General features: G+C 37.6%; 1 protein-coding gene across 6 annotated transcripts in view; it reads left to right on the forward strand.

Annotated features, from left to right (window-relative positions):
- CDH11 (cadherin 11) overlaps positions 1-21,289 on the forward strand; it is an 84,697-nt gene that overhangs the window by 24,740 nt on the left and 38,668 nt on the right. For 3 of the 6 annotated variants that reach the window (XM_087739393.1, XM_087739390.1, XM_087739395.1), the window contains exon 2: positions 17,523-17,653. The exons of 1 other annotated variant lie outside the window; for it this stretch is intronic. The gene's annotated coding sequence lies outside the window, so the exon portion shown is untranslated. Of the gene's footprint in view, positions 1-17,265; positions 17,354-17,522; positions 17,654-21,289 lie in introns of all 6 variants that reach the window. 2 more of the 6 variants (XM_087739392.1, XM_087739391.1) reach the window with 2 other exon arrangements.

Raw genomic sequence — 21,289 nt, forward strand, 5'->3', positions numbered from 1 at the left:
ACACATTTGGTGACTTTCAGAAACAGTTGCAGTGCTTTAAAAGTGAAAAAAATCATTAATAAATATTGATTTCATCAAAAGAATGGCTAATACGTTAAGGCACAAACAAGTAGCTGCCAAGAGCATTTATTTAACTGGCTTACATTGATTTCAGCTGGAGGTACATTGGGTCTACAAAGAACAATATTAAACCACATCAGCTTAATTTTTAGTTGTTTATTCTAGAATTGTATCTTTTAATAAAGCATTATGAATCTATTTAATATAGAAACATTTTGTGTATATATCACAGAGATTTTTAAGTATTTTTTATAGGAGGGTAGTTAATTTGTAACAAAGAATTTATTAAATGAGGGTCATCTTGCTTTTCTGTTTGCACTATGTTCATGCAATAGTTACATACTAATATATTCATTGAAAATTAGTTAATTTCAGCAAAATATTCAGCAAACACTTGTGTATGTCATCAGCATTCCTCATCTCAGAAGACTGCTTGCACAAGGTCACTAACATGCATTGTTAGCATAATCGTATTTTATTCTGGTAATTGTTGTGAGCCATTTGATGCATTTTGAGCTGTGTTGATGGGATGTACAAGTAATGTGATAACCTTCAGTTTCCTAAATGGATAAGTGTAGTTCTTTGAGTTAGGTTTCTGACACAAATATTAGCAATGCCAAGTTGAAAGTCTGCTGTGAACAGTTACTTGAAACATGCTGTTTCAGCAAATATGCTTGATAGTCTGAATTCAGGGAAATATTTGCAGAAACAGAATCTGAAAGTGTGTGAATCTGATCAAAAAGATTTAATATGAAATGAATATTTATAGATACATTGGCAATATTTACATAGCTTTTTTAATTGCTCATGGGTGTATCAGAGTATCTTCAATTTATCATATAAAAGAGGAATTAATTAGACGTAAGTAGCTAAATACAGAAACAAACTCTTCTCTGCTTTCAGATAACTGGAATTAATGTTCTCCTCAATACAACTGATAGCTAACGTTGTATCCAACTTTGTAAGACAAAGACTTGTAATAGTGAAACCCGTGGTAAATAGCACTGGTTCTGCAGTACAGCACGAGGCAGACTGTTGTGCCGGTGCAGAACAGTTTCCTTGGCTCCCCGCAGCAGCTTGCCCACCCAGGCATTGCACTGTACACTGCTCTGAACCTAAATGTTTGAGAAAACCCTTAGCATGCCACCAGCATCCTACAAGAAATTGTCACTCCTGTAGGATCCTCCCACTCAATACAGCCTTGCTGTTCCATACTCCATACTGTTTTTATATTTGTTTATATTCTGTCCAGATCCAGAACTGAATCCATCTTTTTTTCCCCTTGAAAAATGTCATTGATTTGTAGACTCAAGAATCTAATATGCCTTTCTCACACTGAGGTACTTAAAATATTTCCATTGTTTGCCTTACTCAAAGATAAAAATAGACTTGTGTGTCTTGCCTTCTATCATAATGTTGGCAAGAATGTGAATTTAATGCCAAGTGCTTGTATAAAAATTTCATTATAAAAATTTCTTGACAATTCCCGGCTTTAATTGCTTTACAGCCTTGCCATTGAAGGCAACGAAAAGTTTGCTTTTAAGTCTTCCTCCCACTCTTTGAATACATAAAACTTATTTTTAACCTTTTTAGTTATTGTTACAGCTGATGGCTTCAGCTCTCTGATGCCATTTTCTTACTGACATTTGAGTGAATCATACAGTCTCTTTTATTTTGTTATTTTTCCCGTGCTGCTGATATATCTTTTGATCCATCTGGCTCACATATTCTTAAGCTTTGAATTCAGCTGCAAGATTGGGCTCTACTGTGTTAGACTATTTGTTTTCAACTACTGATTTTTATTTACTGCGTCAAATGTGCGTTTGACTAAAATTTTTGCAGCTGACTTCCATCGAGGACACTAGTTTCTTCATACTGTGTGACGCGTCTTCTGTACAGTCAGGAACTTCTATCATGGCCGAATTCCGCTTTTGAGCACAAATCTTCCCATCCCTAAGTCATCAGGATTCTTTATGTGGTGACTAACAATCAGTATTTGTTTGATTTACTGATTCCTCTCAAGTTACTGGTTCTTCCTTATGGTAATCTTTGCCTGGTTGTGGTCATTGCTGATAACTGGATTCTGTAACTCATTTTTTACCTTCCCTTAATATCAGAATGCCTCATGCAGTTTATTACTGAACAGTTTAGAATAAAAGGTAATTTTGGATAAAGGTTAAATGTAGGTGGGTAACTTTCAGGAAATGCCAAATGAATTTTAGCAAAATGATAAAAACTTTTTTTTGCAAAGCTTTATGAGATGTAACATTCTCTGTTTCTTAAGGACTGCAACATTTTGTGTAGTTATCTCTCTAACCAAATTTGGATGATAGTTTTGTTGAGAGTATGAAAGTTAGATAAAACTAACATGACCTTGAAATTTTATTCACATCATTTATACATCCATGCAATTTGTAATGACAACATTTTGTCCTCTGGCTCATTTTAAATTTAAGAATGTTTGATGCTTTTCTAGTCTATAATTGGGTTAAAATAACAGATATAAGCAACTTTCATTCTTCTGGCTAACACCACAGATAACGCACCTAATCCTGCCTGCTGCCAGCTAATAAACTCCCAAGGAAGTGCATACAAAAGCATACTACCTATATCTTAAACTTCCTCATCCAGATGCTTTATTTATTTGTGCAATATACTTGTTAAAATTAGATAACCTTGTTTCCCCTTATAATTTCTATAAAATTTCTTTATCCATCTCAGGCATTCATAAATGAATTTCTTAAAATTGTTTTCACCAACATAATCTTGGGTTCCTTTTTAGGCTTCAAAATGTTGTTCAAAACCAGAGGGGTTTGCTGAACAGGAGTGTCGTTTTAAAATTCTGCAGCATGCTTGCTTGCACAGAAATCCTACCAAAACCCATGGTCTCCTCAGTTTTTATGTTAGCTTTTAATGAGGTATCTGCTAGGGCAAACGCTTTGCCGCTGCAGAGGCAGCTATAGTGCCCCCCAGCCAGCTCTCCCCTGCTCTCCTGTCCCTGCCTGGTGCAGGACATGGCTCTGCCTGGGCCAGGCAGGAAAGGAGGGAGGCAAGGACACACACAAGTACTCCGGATGCCTGTGGCTGCTTGCAAGAACTAGTGGCTTGTTTGATAACTTCTGGTTCATATTAGTTAATGTGTTAGATTAGATATTAGTTAACAGAACATTTTAGGAAAAGCATAATTTCTGGATCAGGTCTACCTTTTAAAAACCACATCTGCTGTATAGTTTGGAAAAAATAAAAATATTTTTTAACAGAGAATGCAAGCATCCTTGTTTTCCACGCAAGACCTTCATTTCAACTGGTTAAATTACTCATTTTAAATACTGTGCTATACAATTAATAGACAAGATTGTGGTTTATTTAATATCATACAAGTGAAAAGTATTCTGTTAGTGAATATTGAAGGAAATAAGTGTTGAAGAAAAAACAGTTTGCACAGGGCTTTTATCTTTACTTGTGAGGTAGGTTGCTATGGTCCACACCTGGTGCTGCAGCTCGGTCAGTATATCTGGATCAGGTGTGTTCCCAGTGTGTTTTTGAGTAAGCTGCCCTTTATTCATGGCTTGAGACAAACCTCAGCTCAGATGTCTGTGTGCAATGTGTTTTTTTTTAACAGCAAGATGTAAAGAATTCCAGCAAGTGAGCTATTGTGAGTTTACTAGCAACTGATTTAGAACAATGTCATCTGAATAGCAAGATAAAGCCTTGGAAATCCCATTTTTCTGCTTTGAAATACATATGTACTGCTACTGGAACATGTTGAGAACCCAATTCAAGTAATCTTGTGGTTCAAAATGGCAATGGTTCTGTGTCCTTTGACAAGTTCGGGAAATAACCTTCATTTCAGTAGTCAATTTGTCCCTTCTTTTTTTCCCCTTTTCAAATGTAAACATACATAAAATCTGTTTGATCTGCAACCCCAAATTAATATGTTATTTGTGTAGAGGACAGTAGAAAATATTGTGAAATATTTCCTAATACCAGCTCAACTGATAAACCGTTGTTGCTTTAAAAATATAATGTGAAAAATATAATGAAAAAAGTTTGGATTTTGGCCAAAAAAAAATAAAACCTTTACGGTGGATTAAACTGTTTTGCAACTAAATACTGCTTTTGTCTGAAACAGCCCATTCCCTCATGCAACTAAATACTGCCATATGTTTAAATTCTTGCAGGCCTCCTAAGGCTGACCCAGAAGAAATGTCAACAAATGTTTGTGAGTCCTTGTGGCCTTGTAACATTTTCTTTAAAAAGTGAAGAATGGAACAGCAGGAGCTGTAACACTCCCACAGAACAGACATATGAAGGCATATGGCTAACATGGGAGCCTGCTGGCTCTTCAAAGTGTGCTGGCTTCATTCTTAAGGCTCCCTTTTTTTTTTGTTCTCAAGACAGCTAAACTTGTCTTTCTATTTCACAAGTTGCTCTGTTCTACTTGGAGCTGAGTTTAGCAAGCCTGGGGTCCTGTATGGCCCCTGACCTGCCATAGGAGAGCAGGCACGTCTATTCCTAGAGCTGGCATATTAGTAAATGCAGGTACAGTGCAATGTGGTGTCCCTTGAGACTGCTCCTGAGCTTGGCATGTCCCTGAAGTGTCTTTAGGCAGTCATTCGCCCTGTACATACAAGAGCCCAGACAGCAATCTCCTCCCTACCTGGATAGTTTCTGGGAAAGTATACTCTTTAGAGCATAAACCTAATGCTGGCTCTGATTTTGGAAATGAAAATAAATTAAATTTGCTGAAAGGTAGAGAACAGTTCCACTTAAATTTCATTGCACAGGTGGGTTTATTACATTTAACTATGAGGTTTGAGTTTGCTGTTATGGGGGAAAATCTTCAAATGCACAGGATCACAGGTTTTGTCGAAGTCAACGTGATTTAATGATGTAAGAACTTAAGAATCATAGAATCGTTAAGGTTGGAAAAGACCCTTAAGATCATAGAGTCCAACCGTTAACCTAGCACTGCCAAGTCCACCACTAAACCATGTCCTCAAGCACCACGTCTACCCTTTTAAATACCTCCAGGGATGGGGACTCAACCACTTCCCTGGGCAGCCTCTTCCAGTGCCTGACAACCCTTCCGGGGAAGAAGTTTTTCCTAATATCCAACCTAAACTTCCCCTGGCACAGCTTGAGCCCATTTCCTCTCATACTATTGCTTGTTACTAGGGAGAAGAGACCGACCCCCACCTCACTACAACCTCGTTTCAGGTAGTTGTAGAGAGCCATAAGGTCTCCCCTCAGCCTCCTCTTCTCCAGATGAAACAATCCCAGTTCCCTTAGCTGCTCTTCATAGACGTGTTCTCTAGACCCTTCACCAACTTCGTTGCCCTTCTCTGGACACGCTCCAGCACCTCAATGTTCTTCTGGTAGTGAGGGGCCCAAAACTGAACACAGTACTCGAGGTGTGGCCTCACTGGTGCCGAGTACAGGGGCACTATCACCTCCCTGGTCCTGCTGGCCACACTATTCCTGACACAAGCCAGGATGTCATTGACCACCTGGGCACACTGCTGGCTCATGTTCAGGTGGCTGTCAACCAGCACCCCCACGTCCTTTTCTGCCAGGCAGCTCTCCAGCCACTCCTCCCCCAGCCTGTAGCGTTGCATGGGGTTGTTGTGACCCAAGTGCAGGACCCAGCACTTAGCCTTGTTGAACCTCATACAGTTGGGCCCCGGCCCAACGATCCAGCCTGCCCAGGTCCCTCTGTAGGGCCTTCCTACCCTCCAGCAGATTGACACTTCCACCCAACTTGGTGTCATCTGCAAACTTACTGAGGGTGCGCTCAATCCCCTCATCCAGATCATCAGTGAAGATATTGAACAGGACCGGCCCCAGCACTGAGCTCTGGGGAACAGCACTTGTGACTGGCCGCCAACTGGATTTGACTCCATTCACCACCGCTCTCTGGGCTCAGCCGTCCAGCCAGTTTTTAACCCAGCGCAGAGTGCACTTACCCAAGCCGTGAGCAGCCAGCTTCTCCAGGAGAATGCTGTGGGAGACAGTGTCAAAGGCCTTACTAAAGTCCAAGTAGTCCTAAATCTCTTTGATGCTTTGGATTATTTTTTTCTTCCTTGTAAGTATCCTTTCCTGCAATTACTAGTTTTATTTAATTGAAGTATTTCTGTGCTGGAATGAGGTAACTTCAGTACTGGATACTCAGGGCACAAAGAAATCTATAGGGAAAAAGTACAACTCAACAACTCCACTTCCAACTGCCTGTGTTTCGTATTCCTGAAAATATGCAATTTTACTTCCTGTTCCTAAGGCACTTATTAGCATCTGTGTAGCATAAAGTACAGCTTTGCAGGTTTATGTGTTTCCAGAGGCTGTAACGGCTATGCCTGCACCATGCAACTTTGGGTAAATGGGTGGATTATCGTAGACCAAGAGAAGGGAAGAGCAGCGTGTGATTGCACCTTGACTCAGTTACACAACACTCCAGTACGAGTGTGTGTTTGGGACCCTTACAGTGCATTTTGAAAGGGTGTTTTGCCCTGATGCTGTGCAGATGTGTGGGCTTCCCTGCTGTCATCTAAATGTATCTGCTTGATGCAGCACAGGATTTTGCTCTGAAACTTGCAACTTTTGGTCATTTTTGTTTCAGTCTATTGTACCCTATTCATGGATGTGCAGTGTTTTAAACCATGAAATCTTGACCTTTTGAGTTACAGCGTTGTGTATTTCTCAATACCACAAGATATTTTTTCACAAAGTATTTTGGAAGATAATTTATGTAACCACTCACAAAAATTATACTGTCTTGATGTGGGGGATTGTTGAGGTTTATTTTCTTAAATGTGGTTGGGGAAGTTCCTGTGCCCTGAAAAACAAAAGCATAAAACCAGCACATGAATAAAATACAAAATATAAAAGGAAGGATCTAACATTTAGTGGAGTTTCTGTGGTTTATTCCTCATCCTCTCTCTTTCTCTGTGCACTGCAGTTACAGTAATAAGTAAACAATAATGTAAAAACAATGAACATTTTATATGAGATTGACAGAATGAATAATTAGATTTCTTTTTAAAAAAGGAGTGGGGAAGCTTATTATTGTCATTTGAAACTTCTCAAATGAATTTTCTGAAGTGTTCAGCCATAATTTAGCATGCAGAATGCTGTCTGTTAAAAAGGACTACATTATAATTACAATTGCTGTGAATACTGACTGGAGAATCAGCAAGGTGTTGAAGTAAAGTTGTCCACACTCTTAGGTAATTTTATTAGGTGACTTGCTTCCATGTAACTCACTTAGGTTGACAGTTTCTGAAAACCAAATAACAGGTTTGTTTAGATATGTTGAGTTGTCAAGTACTCGTAAGTCTCATGAACCTGAGGATAATACCAAAGGCTTATCTATTTGTATTATCCAAACGGAGAGCTCACCAAATTGAACATTAAGTATGTATATAGCCTTTGGCTCAGTTCCATAACATACATATGGAAAAACGTTTACTCCCTTAAGTAATAACTACACGGCTGTATGATTCTAGTTTTAGAGCATCTTAACATTCATTGTGAGAGTAAATTAACTTACCTTCACAACATCATTTTCAGATACAGGCGTTAATTATTATCTCCAGTTCAGTGATGGAGCTGAGGAGCAGAGGGCATGTCGACAAAGTCTATTGTTGGCAGATGGAATCTCAGCCCACCGGAGCTACACAAACATGTTTATCACGGTGCCAAATCTGAATTAGCAGGTCTGATCACAAACTCATATGCCTCGGCTCACAGTAGGACTTGGTGGGTTGGGCACAGTGTGCTGTGCTAACCACATTTATTCAGCTTCAACTCAGCTTGGAACTTGGGCAGAAAAAGCTCACATCTGCCAGCAATATACTGTGTAGATACTCCCAGCAAATCTGCCCAAGGCCACCCAGGAGCCTTAAGTTATGGCCTGGAATATTCTTCTCTCCCTGTCCAATTCAGTTGAAAAGGAAAAAAAGTAACTGCTGTATGAAAATTATTCCACTTACATGCTTTTAGATAAGCTTTTGGTAAATAGACCTTTCCAGGCTTTTGCTGGGGAGTCACATTTCTGCACAGCTGGCAAAGTGACTTCTTTCATTATTATGAAGTTATCTTTGGTTTTCATTAGGCATTAGGTTATTTCCATATGCAGTCTTCCTTTTTGTCTAGATATGTTAACATTGGACGTTCCTGCCAGAGTCCCAAAAGAAAGCAACTGAAAGTTAGAGAGCAGCCGCATTTCTGACTTCATTTAAAATAGTGGAGATAGGTTCTCAGCTTTCAACCAACTATGTTTTTTGTTTGGTTGGTTGAGTTTTTTTTACTTTTTTATCGTCCTTATTATTTCCTAAACATATCTTCTTGGTTGGCTGAATGCGAGTTTACTAGCTGATTGCTAGTGGTATAGTACTCTGGAGCTCATTTATTGTTATTTAAAGCAAATGCCTTTATAGCACCTAGGACTGTCTCCATCAGGCAAAACTCCCATTGATATCAGTAGGAATTCTTTCCTAATTATGCAGTTTCTCCTGAATATGCAGAGCACTTGCTCTGTTATTATTTGGTTATGCATATTTCTATTTCACAATCATTGTTTTGAAGAAACCTCATAATGCGCTTGCTTATAGCTTATAATAATTACACTACAGAAAATTAAAGTCTCGGTGGTATTTGGGAGGCATAATGAATAGCAGACAAACGTTAAATATTAATATTGTCGAATATTCTGGTTAATTTTGGCAGTGAACTTCAGTGTTACGAGCACTTCATTACACGATGCAGCTGAAATACAGATCTGTGTTTATGTTTCAACTCTCAAGAACAGATAGGTAGGCATGTTACCAAATGACAAAATAACTCCATAAAAAGTAGAAATATATTGTAATTTCTGCAGTAGAATATCCTGAAATGATAGATGGTGGAAAATCATATTATCCATGCTATGAATGTTGCTGAAATTCTGGAAAGCTGTATTAGTTGTGAGTAGAAACTGCACACCAGGTATCATGAAATGCTCTTAGTGCTTGTAAATCTTCCAAGTTCTATACTTACCCATTGATATTTTGCTGTATCTTTAATTACTATTTCTTAAAAATTATATACTGTTGGGGGTAGCATCAAAACATCAGTTAGTATTGTTCGGTCCTGAAAACTGAAATGTTTTGGTTAAAGAGGCTTGTTTTTGGAATCAGTAATGTTTAGCTTGCCTGTCTTCATTTTTTAAGCTTTCTTTTGTCAACACTTAAAGACTGTTTCATGGACAAATTAATGTGTTTGACATTGCCTTGTCCTTGATTAAGCAGCCAACTCTGTAATGTCCTTTGAGAAAACACAAAAGGAAATGAGGAAAAGATGGCTAGGAAAGACGGAGACTGGATGCCTTTTGGTTGACCTAAAATGAGTTTAGTATCCATTTTCCCTTCCTTCCACGCTCCCTAGATCTAGACAAGCAATGACCTGTGGGAGTTTGAGAGGAGAATGAGGGGGGAATAGGGAAAGAGGTGTATTCAGTCCAGAAATAAGACTGAATTAAACTTTTTAGAAAAGCTTTACAAATGTTTGAAGAGTCATTGCTGGGTTTGCAATAGGCTTCCCAGAATGAATCATGTATCTTTCTGGGATGACAGAGATATTCAGTGAGTTGAATGAGGCACACAAAAATTCGGAAATGTCAGATCTCTGTGGTGCCTTTGAACAACTCCTCTTTTCTTTATTTATTAATAAAAGGGAGAAGGTAGGAAAAAATGTCCCTAAGACCAAAGAACTCCGTCTCTCTTGAGTCTCTTGGACGAATTCTGAGCTATTCTCCTTTATGGTATCTCTGATGTCCCAGAATTATTCTTTCTTGGGTGTCTCTAGTGGACTTGGAACCAGCAGGATGATTTTGTAGAACATTTATATAAAGGTTTTTTGAAAGGTTAGTTGATATTTTTTTTTTTTTTTTGTGCTGTGTGTCCCCTGCAGCTTGACTAATGGGGGCATTCAGCATATACTTCAGTGGCTCTCAGTTTTTAGGTTTTCTTTTCAGGTCACTAGAAGAGATTGATAAAAGAGAGCAGAAGAAAGCCAGAGGAAAGAAATAGAGAACAGCCTACTGAAATTGGCAGCAGAGAAAGATAAGATAAATAGAGCACCAAATGCTAGTGAAGACAGTCTTTGCTACAGCTTTGCTCTAGAGAAAGGATCTGGCCATTTGTATTTAGTGGAAGAAAAGCACCAAAGAATATGAATATGAAAATGGCAAGGGGAGGAAACAAAAAAGAAAAAAATCTGCAGGGAAAATTTGCCATAAAAATATTTCGATGATGACAAGATCCCACTCTAGTAGTCTCTGACATCTGCTGCTGGTGGAAGCTGAGTTCCAGCACGACTTGGAAGGCTTTAGAGCAATTCTGTATGCCTCTTACAATGGTAGTAACTGATTTTGTATACTTCATATGTATAATATGTTTATCCAAGAGAGAATATATATGAGCATTTTATTGGTGGTGGTGCAAGAACATATGTTTAAATTAACCTGTTAGCAAATATAAAAAGTCAAGCTTTTAGAGGACAAATGAAGACTTTTTCCAAATGCAGGGAATTCAAATTATATAGTGTGGTATACAGAAATATTTGTTTATGCATGGAAAAGTTGTATAAAATATTTTTATTAAGATTTATTTATGTGCATATATCTATATAGGCAGGTACTTATAAAAAGCATGTATCTACTTGGTGTGGATCCTCTTCTTCTAAATTTATTTTTTGGAAGAAACTCGGAGAAGTTGGAAACATCGAAATGGAGGCCTTGATTTATGATATTTAAAATGACAGAACATACCTGCCTTCAGGCCTCTCAGTCCGCTTGTATTCTTAGTACCTGGATAAGATTGGACTGGAGCAGCATGAAGCTAATTAATACAGACTTTATCCTCAAGGGCCTATCATCTACCTTCAGGCACTTGTGACCCAAAAGCAAAAAAAACCTGATAAAGTCATATTGTATTGGCTGAGCACAGGGCCTGGGCACTCATGTGATCTGTAAAGAGCTTTTTTGAGGGGGGCTAATTTGTTCTTTGTGAGCCCACATGAACCTTTTCTCTTACTGCTATTTTATTTGGCCTTGAACAGGTAAGATTTGGGCTTTAGTCTGCAGTCTGTTAATATTCTGAAAAACGTTAATATGTATTTTTGTCTCTTGTGAGAGCATACAGCTATTCTGCTTTTTAGTTTGTTAATTTCTGCCATCATCTGGGGCCTTAACGTCTAACAGCTTAGTATTCGGGACGGTGAGCTACTTTTCAATGCACAGTATTTGGAAGCAGTCAGACTCACCAATTCTCTGCTTGTGGCATTGCAACCTGCTGAATGTTAGTCAGCACTCAACAGCATGGTGAAGGGATGGGAACACCAAGGGAAAATATTTTGGTAGAGAGTATAATATAAGATTAGAATAGTTCATAAGAAAGAGAAACAGGCTGTTTACCTGCTTGGAACAGAACCTTGTTTGTGTGAAACCTTCTCTGCAGCTCTGGGGTTTTGTTCGTTTCTTACGTGTCCTGCCTTTCTCCATGTCCTGCATTCCACAAGTCTTCCCCCTGGGTGGCAAGGTCCTTCTTTCCTTCTGGAGGAAGGTACAGGGTGATACAATGCTTGGTTCAAAATCTGTTTTCAAGCCTCATTTTATGAAGGCTTCTTATGGGAATTATGGGGTGAAAACTTAGCTCCTCCAGGACTGAACTCTGCTGTAGAATACAGATATTAACACTTTCCTACCTCAGAACCAGGAGGTAATAAAACCAATCTAAAGTGTTCAAGTATTGTGGTGGTGGGAGGCAATAGCAGAGGAAATGTGTGCTCCTCCATCACTACTGCTCAACACAGGGTACACCCTAGGTCTGCTGCAGGTGCTCTGGGTGCTCAGGAGCACACACAGAGTGGTACAAACATCCCCCAGACTCTGAAATGTGGTCAGTCATCAAAGTCATTGGCCTTGACCTGCCAATAGACCCTGTAATTGCATACATATGTATTTATAAGGCAGATTATACAAGATTGCCTTTTTATTCTTTCTGATGTAATTCTTGCCCTTTGTTTTGTTCTATTACTTCTCATGTAACTGTCTTTCAGCATAAGATGGTAAGCCCTTAAAGGGTATATCTCTATGCAGGGAGCCCTTGGTCATGCTGCTAATTTCAGCTATTAACATTAATGAAGTGACAGCCTTAATAAACTAAAGTAACTTTGAAATTGGTGCTGCTTTCAGTGGTGGAGTTGGACCAGATGACCTCCAGAGGTCCCTTCCCACCTAAATTATTCTAGAATGCTATATTGGTTGCTGCATGTGGGGATTCACATTACTTGATTTAGCTGCCTGTAGTAAGTGGAAAAAAGATAGGTTCTCCTGGAAGGTGATTCCAAGCATAAGCTTATTTAGATGCTAAAATAATAGCTTGCAGGAGCAATTTATACATAGCAAAGGATACTACCCTTTTAGTCAAGGCACCCAGATATATATTCTCTAGCAGGGTTAAATGCCAGGTTTGCACTAAGAGGCTTAAACTTCAGTGTAGATCCATTTTTTTGTACCTAAACAGAGAGTGCTGACTATATAAAAATATGGTGTGGTTGTGTGTCACGTAGCAGGAACTAGAATAAAACTATGACAGCTGGCAGGAAACAGATATTGTTGAAGACATACTCCTGAATTGCCTTAATGATCAGAATAACTTTATGCAAATTTTATTTATACAGATGATACAGCTTCAAGAGGGAGGGGAGTTTTGGCGATGCATAGCATAGAATAGTAAACATAAAAAAATGGCATATGAGAAGTCAAGTTTAAACTTTATGTTAAATCAGAACTTATACCTATATCTTTAGAACAGTTAATTATTCACTGAGGAGAGAAGGTGAGAGAAAAAACGGTGAAGCTCTGCACCCAAACAGTAGAGATACTCAGCTGGCATGTGGGAGGTCTGAATTCAGACCTCCTCCCTCTGATTTTTATACTGATTAGTACATTTTTCATAGGTGAAATGCTTTATAGTGTGCCTTTGTTCACTTTTAGAAATGGCTCCAAGGGTAAGTACTGTGTGGCAGGGTCAGACTGCAAATTCATGGCAGAAGGATGGAAAGCTCACATATTGCTAAATCTTGGATTCTGTCTTGTGATTGTGAGCTTAAACCTGTGTTATTTTAAATCTCATTAGACTCTTCTTTGTATTTTCAACATTACTGTTGTTGTTTATTGTGTACATTCTGAATATTTAATTTTCCCACTTGAATATCTGTTTAATATGCAGGTTAGAAATACCTGTATGTTTTGTAGGCTTGTAATAATTAGACACAGGGAAAAAAAACCTCTTCAGCCACTCAGCCCATTTGCCTCAGCTATGTAAAAACATTGTTTCCATATTGGATTTGAATAAGTAGTTTATAATCAATAATTCAGTCAAGAAGTTTCAACTTCTTCAGGTTTTAATTCAGCTGTGCAGATTGCTCTGGCACTTTGAATATGCTCAGTACTGTTTGCTTGAGCAATACTTCAGATTGGTAGGGTTTTTTCTTAATAATTGTGTATGGTGTAATTTGTCTTTCCATAAGCACTTTTCTAGGAAATTGTAATCAAATAACTGTTTATGTGGAAACCTGATGCAATGGAATTCTGGCTACGTTGGAAGTGCTTTTTGAAATTCCGTGTGTGTGTATATATATATATATTTAAATATTTTAGTCTCACTCATTTCTGTAATAGCTGCCAGAATTTTCATTGGGCTTGAAAAAAGTTGCAATAATCTGGCAGCCATTTAATTTGAGAAACTGATCCCTAATGCCTTTGTATCTCTCAGTAACAAGGACTTAAACATATGTAGTTATAAATCCACAGTTTAAATTTTTTATGATTGTGTTTTGTGCCTATTTCATTAAACTCCCAGATATTTTTCCCAGTTTATTTCTGTAATTGCTCTTCTGGAAATATTTAACTTTAAAAGCACATTGGATACAATTTTGTTCCAATCTGAGATCCTTGCAGATTTCTCATATTTTTCATCTCTTTTAGCGAGTGTAATGTACCTAGGTCTTTTTTATAGAGAGAAATGTGTATTTAGTGTAATTCCCTGCAATCAGGAAAAGGGAAAATGAAGAGAGGAAAATAAATAGAGGTTTGGGGCTGTTTGGGGTTTCCTTGATTCAAATCTCATATTTTGCATGCTCCTTGATTGTATTAGTTTATTCATTTTGCCAAACAGACCACAAAGCTGTGAATATTTATTTAGTTCTGTTCCTAATAGTTTTTCTAATAGGGAATTATTTTGGTACAATGAAAGACATTTGTAAATGAAGCAGATAAGCCCTTTGGCAGACAAGGAGTGTTTTGTTCAACACAAGAATTCTATTGTCCACTGCTTTAGTTGTCAAGTGCCTGGGGAGCCCAGGATTTATGATGATGTTACAATGGCCCTTTCAGAGCAAAGTCTAAGAAGCTGTGAGATTCCGTTCCTCTGCTTTTCAGACTTTCAAACCTTTTTATCATGCAAGGACAATGCAGGATTCAGCTGCTTCTTAGGCCACAGGACTGTCCATTTAACATCAAGCATTGTGAAATAATTACCATAGTGACAATGGGTTTGGGTTTTTTTCCCCCTCTAACTAGCAACATTTCAAAATTGTTCGAGTTGTCACTTTGTATAAACTGACTCTGAAGCCACTGCTTATTTTACAAAAAAAAAAAAAAAAAAAAAATCTTGTTAGGAGATTTGATTTAAAGTGCCACTGTGTCAAATCTATTTGGACCATTGGAACTGTTTAATGGATGTTTTTTTAATTTTTCTTGTAATTATAATTGGACTTTGAAAGAGCCTTCTGTAACTACAGCAGTTGTCTTTCTTTTGGCTTTTCTCCCTTTTGTAAAGGTTATAGAGTTAGTAGAACCTCACTATTGAAGCCATATTCAACTCCAGCAGAAAATAAGAAAATAAAAGCAATATGCAGTAAAAGTAATATCTGATACCTATGTATCAATTAATCAGCTAAACTATTTCTTGTGATACAGTAATGACAAATAATTCAGCAGTCTTAAACCATGTTTTTCATGAAAACTGGTATCTGGAGGAGTTTCCTTGCTTGATGTCAATATGAAGATTTATTTGCTTCAAATAATGATTAGTGCTACAAAAAGTATTGATTTGTAACCTCTGATGTCTGTTTAAATGCAGTGTAACTGGAAAATGGAGCCTTTACTTGACAGTTAAATTATTATGTACATGGGCATTTCACTGTCTGGTGGTCAGGTATCTGTACAGAAAAAAGCTTAATAGTGTAGCAGGTCAGGTTGAGGACTCGTAGTATCTATTATCAACTACTTATTGCTTTTAAAAGCAAAAGCAGATCTTGAAAAAAATAGACCATCGGGATATGTAAGAGGATATTTTGACAAATACTTATCTAAGCAACTTCAAATGTCTTGGGCAAAAAGGAATCTTGAGCTGCAAAGTTATCGGTAAAGATGTCATCTGTAAAGATATTGAACAAATTATCAAAATGAGAAAGTTTATTCAGTTTTAGTCTTCCTTTCAATTCATTCATATGAGCTGTGAATTAGTTCAAAAGGGTCCTCTATGAAAAAAAGTTTATTTACTTGCAAAATGAGCATATTTTAAAATGCTATATGTACTTCATAGCAAATTGCATAGATATGTTGCATGTGTAGAGTATTTTTATAAACCAAGTGCTTTATATATTACTGACTCGGTCATCACACAAAACATACCTTACTTTATGAAGTTTACCTTAGCACAATTCACTTTCTAGGAATGTGTTTTTTATTGAACATGTATCACAAATTTTTAAAACAGTGAGTCTAAATATCTGCAATCACAACTGGCAATAGAAGCCACGTGATTTTATTTCTTCCTTCGATGGAGTACGTGTGAAATATGTTTGTGTAATATTGCAATATTGAATACGTAATATTCAGCCAATGCCTATTCATTTCTCCTCAACACTTTTGCTAGCAACTTTGAAATTTGGCCTGTGCTGCTCAACTATGCCTACAAGAAAGCTGGAGAGGGACTTTTGACAAGGGCACATAGTGATAGGACAAGGGGTAATGGCTTTAAACTGAAAGAGGGTAGATTTAGATTAGATATAAGGAAGAAATTCTTCACTATGAGGGTGGTGAGGCACTGGAACAGATTGCCCAGAGAAGTTGTAGATGCCCCATCCCTGGGACTATTCAAGGCCAGGTTGGATGGGGCTTTGAGCAGCCTGGTATAGTGGAAGGTGTCCCTGTCCATGGCAGCAGGCTTGGAGCCAGATGATCTTTAAGGTCCCTTCCAACCCAAACTATTCTATGATTTTTTGCAAGTAAAACTTGGTTGCTTTAACAGGGTGAAAAGTGGGTATAAAATGAAGGATTGATATAGATGAGACAGCTTTAACAGTTAAATACTGCAGAAAACTACTGATTTGGATGTATCAACCCAAACTGCGGAGGCTATTTTGCAATAATTCCTCCTAGAAATTCTCAATTAAGAAATTTGAAAGTACTTGGTAATCTAGCCTGATTTCCTTGTCTGGAATGAATCCTCGTCTGAGGATTCATTTAGTACCCACTTAAGAGTCTATAAAGGTATCAAATGAGCATCAGAAATACAATGTCTACATCAGCAGACAACAATGGATCACACTGAGTATTTCTTTTGCGTTCCATCACATTAACTGTTATTTTTTACTTGTGTGGGAACATGTTGTCAGAAACACACAGGATGATAAGGGACTGCTCTGTGAAACTGTAACCATTCTTAACTTACTAATTTAAATTCAAGAAAAGACTTACCTCACCTCATAAGAAATGATTCAACTGGTTTCTTTTTGTTTCTGCACCTTTTTTACAGACTGTCTCAGCTCAATATCGCATTTATGAAAGAATTTTAACCATCAAAACAACTTCCTACAGGCAGAGGCACCTCTTGCTCATTTTCTCCCTTCAAATGTCTTACCCTAGATATCTTTTCCCTACTGTCATGGTAGTTCTGCTTACTAAAATAATCTTCTCCCTTCTTCATCATAATGGTAAAAATACTAATTTTCTAATATGCCTTTAGAGCACTTAGAAATATTCAAAGCACATGTTGTTGGCTAATGGTATCTGCAGCTGTTATGTTTTTCCCCTACAGTGTGTCTTGTATTGGATAATGTTCCCAGAACAGATTTTTCCATAGAACTCTGTTTTTTCAGGAGATAACGAAAAAGATGTGAAGGAATTTTGATATGGCCTCCAGCATTTTAGTTATGGGAACATTCTTGCAATAGTAAGTCTGTTAAGGTAAAAGCTATTTATTAATTTTCTCCTTGGAATTATAAGTATTATTTAATTGCTGGTCTTTAAACTCTCTTTAGGCTACTGTGATAGTTTCTAGGCTAGACTTTAGTTTTCTTTTATTATGGCACCAACACTGCATTGGATTTCAAATGAACTTTTTCATTCTTTGCAGCCAGAGCTGAAGTACTGGGAAAGTGGCAGCAGAAAACTTACATCTGCATTGTCATCATAGTCTCATTAAGTGGCATTTCAAATGTGTGAAATATGCTACATAAATTGGCAACAAGTTTCCAGTGGGTGAAGGTAAGTAGTACATCCAAACGTATGATCTTCTGAGTGATGTCAGATATGCATAGCTAGTCTCTTGTTTTGTAGTGTCTACAATATTTGTACAATATAGGGAACATTTCTGCAATGACTAATCCCTCGCTCGGTGTGTGCTGTCAGCCAGTTTTTCTCATGCATCATAGAGTTTATCCATTGGTCTTGATTGTCACGCAGGAGAGCTGATGCTATAGGACACTGACCACTGTAATGCATGGTTTGATAAGGTGCATTTTTTGGATCACACTTGTTTAATTTCTTGTTTAAAACATCAGAGAACCTCTTGAAAACTCACAGCAATGTAGCACTGAAGAACAGAAATGTAAGAAGTTTTCTAATATTTAGGCTTCCAACTTGATTTTATCAGTCAAAAAGATTCATACTTTTCTTACTCTTGGCCTACATGAGTGAGTGATTAATTCCACATTTGGTTTATTTCTCTGATATTTTGTGCAATACCACTGAGCTTAATATAACTTGGGTTAGAAAAAGAATTTAGTGGTGGCTCTTAGGCTTCGGAGAAGGCGACTGTGGAAAGTGTGGAAATAGAGCAGTATGGAAAATCCTAGACCTAAAAATAGTTATATCTGCTGCTCTGATGTGTTTAATTTTTCATATCCTCTGTGACTTTCAGTTGTGCTATTATTTAAGCCAGTGATTCCACAGAGGTGAGAATTGTCCACTTACAGGAGTATCCATGCTTTTTTAAAATTAACACACAAACAGATTAAATATAATAGATAATAAATATGTAAATATTATCATTTTTACAGAATCAAAGGCATGATCCCATCTGAATTGTCTAGGATAAAGAGTACAAAGCCAGGATATTAAAGCTCTTTGTCTAGCTGACTCATTCACAGTTTTTACATTCAGTGCACTCAAGTCCTGCTTGACAGATGCTTCATTTCTGTGGAAATGTCCTTGAATGATGATAATCTTATTTCTGGCAGCCAAATGGGCCGTATACTTAAGCATCCTTGTGAGCAGCTATACAGGATATGTGTTTATGGTATCCACCGACTTGTTAAGGTAGACTGCCACCATTAGTATCAGGCTGAAACAGTATATTTGGCAGTGATACCAAAAGCATTCAATTTAATTTAGGTGGGAAATGTGTAAGCTCCTTTGCTTCTTAGGAAGAACTGTAGCTCAGCATGTGAGATTCTTGTCCTGTCATTCACTAAACACAAGGGCCAAAGTTTGCAAACAATGCTCAGTTCTTGTTCAGATACAGCTTTTCAATAGAATGAAGTTAAAGAGTGTTTGGTTTGACTGAAGACTTCCTGACTAGGTTTCAAATTCATATATAGGTATCAAGAAGACGTAACAAAAATATCTTAAATTAGTTATGCGTTCAGTTTCTCTGAGTCTCCCCTCCATGTACAGTTATGTGAATTTTCTTACCACTGTTTCAGTTCGCCTCTTCTGGCATTTTCTTATATCTCACTTCAAGGTTTAGTTCAGGCCTCTTTCTACTCTTCTTGTTCTTGACTTCAGAGCTACACTTCCAAGTCGATTTAATTTTTACAAATTAGACTGTGAGGAATAACCTTAAAGGAAAGCTTGTAGGCCCATCACTCTCACTAGTATATGAGATAAGTGAATTTAACAAACTGGGTCCCTATTCAAGTTTTTTCATGCCTTATCTGAGAAACTGTTGTGTCTATTTTCATAGACTTTTTTACATTTCAGAGTTCAAGCATTTCTGAAAGAAAGCTTCCTGCAGAGTGACTGTGGGATGTTCCCTCTGGTTGGAGTGTGAAGTGCCTCCCTGAAAAAGAGGAGGAACAAGCACCACTTTTGTTGATTTTCATGTAAACCTGGGCATCCATATGGTTCTTAAATTCTCTTCTCTTCTTTTGAAGGATCTTTCTTTCTTAAATTGTTTCCAGCTGTGCCTGTTCAGGAATGCAAATTTCCTGTTATAGTATCTAGATAATCAAAAAGTTGAGAAGGTAAATATTCATGTTTATTGTTAATGGAACAAAGAACAACAGGGCAGACAGAAAGGCACTACTGAACTCATTTGGAGCTTGGCTACTCAGTCACACCGGAAGATGACCAGTAGATTTATTAAGCGGGAATATCCTGACTAGAGATTTCCTTCCTATACTGCTTGGATTTTCTATACTGAATTTCTGGAGGGAGTGCGAGTAGGCACAACAGAAATTTCTTCTCAATTATATTACTCTGAAAAGCATTATATATGAATAAAAAGTCCATGGGACCCCCAAAAAAGAATACTACCGTATTTAAAAATCCCTCTCATACAGGGTAAGAAACGTAGGTTCACTTACTGGAGATATAAATCAATGTTGTATGATGTATACTTTGCCTCTTTCATATATAACCATTTTTATTATTTGTTTTTAATTCTCACATAGTAAGCCTAGACTATAATGGGTAAGACATGGTATTCCTGACAAACAAAGTAGATCTTGGAAGGAAATTTGCTGTATAGTTTTGTTTCTGCACAAATGCTATGTGGAAAGATTAATTTTCAGTTACTTAGAATCACCCTGTCTTATTACAGTGCTAGCATGTTTAATGAGGCTTACGTATCTGAACAGAAAGTGTTACATTTCCAATTGCCTGCTTTAACCTGTATCATGTGTCTCACTTAACTTCTATACAAGTAGCCATTTATATAGGTTTTAAGACCTGAATTTTTGAATTCTCAACTTCAACCTACAGAACTACAACACGGAACAAACACCTAGTATATCTGCAGGATTAGCTTATTGCATATATTTTTGGATGGATATTGGTAGTCTAAATGAAATAGGCTCATATATGAGGGCAAAAGCTTTGATTTTTGTAGGATGATGCTCCAAGGTACATGAAATCCTTAGGTTCTTCTTAAAGTAAGACCTGAGAATGAAATGTTGAGAAGAGCAATCTGCTTGTGTTAGTCTCAGTTCACATGGTCTGTGTAATGAGATGGAGTCTGAATTTGTTACCTCTGCTTTGTTGGTGCTCTTCAAGACTTGCTTGAACTAAAACAACTTTGGGAATATTGTTAGAATAATTATAAGACATAGATCCTGGTCAAACAGGTACCAAAGAAGAATGATTATTTTGTTACAAATTACAGACTTCTAAAAAACATGAAGTGGTGAAATATATTCACACTGCCCTATCTCTTATAGTCTGAATACCTCATAGTATAGACATTTTAGATTTTCCTATCTGCTTTTTAATAGAAAATTATTTCTATGAAGTACCGTTTCCTTGAAAGAATCCTGAGTATGTTGAAAGGTATAGTTTGTTGTTGGAAACAACTAACTTGTACCTGTACCGAAATTCTGGTCTCAGTGACAAAAAGTTTGTTTCAGCTCAAATGCTGAAACAGCTGAGTCGTCAAAGACTCATCTCTGCATTTTCCCAGCCTTCTAGGAAGTCCCAGCCCAATTTGGGCTGCATGTGCTCTGCCCTGTGGGCTGGAGCAGCCTGGCTGGGCTAAGTCACAGGAAACTCTTGAGGTTCCCCCAGGGCATGAGATTTGCCTAAGCAAAGGAGAGACTGCACTGCACAAACTGCAGAGACTGGCCATAAGAGGAGAAAAAGGCATTAAAAGATATATTGACTAAAACCTCACCAAAAATCTGATCA

Source organism: Nipponia nippon, unplaced genomic scaffold, assembly GCF_047370975.1.
Source record: "Nipponia nippon isolate SJK-2023a ecotype South Korea unplaced genomic scaffold, ASM4737097v1 scaffold_7, whole genome shotgun sequence".
In the NCBI taxonomy this organism is placed as follows: Eukaryota; Metazoa; Chordata; class Aves; order Pelecaniformes; family Threskiornithidae; genus Nipponia; species Nipponia nippon.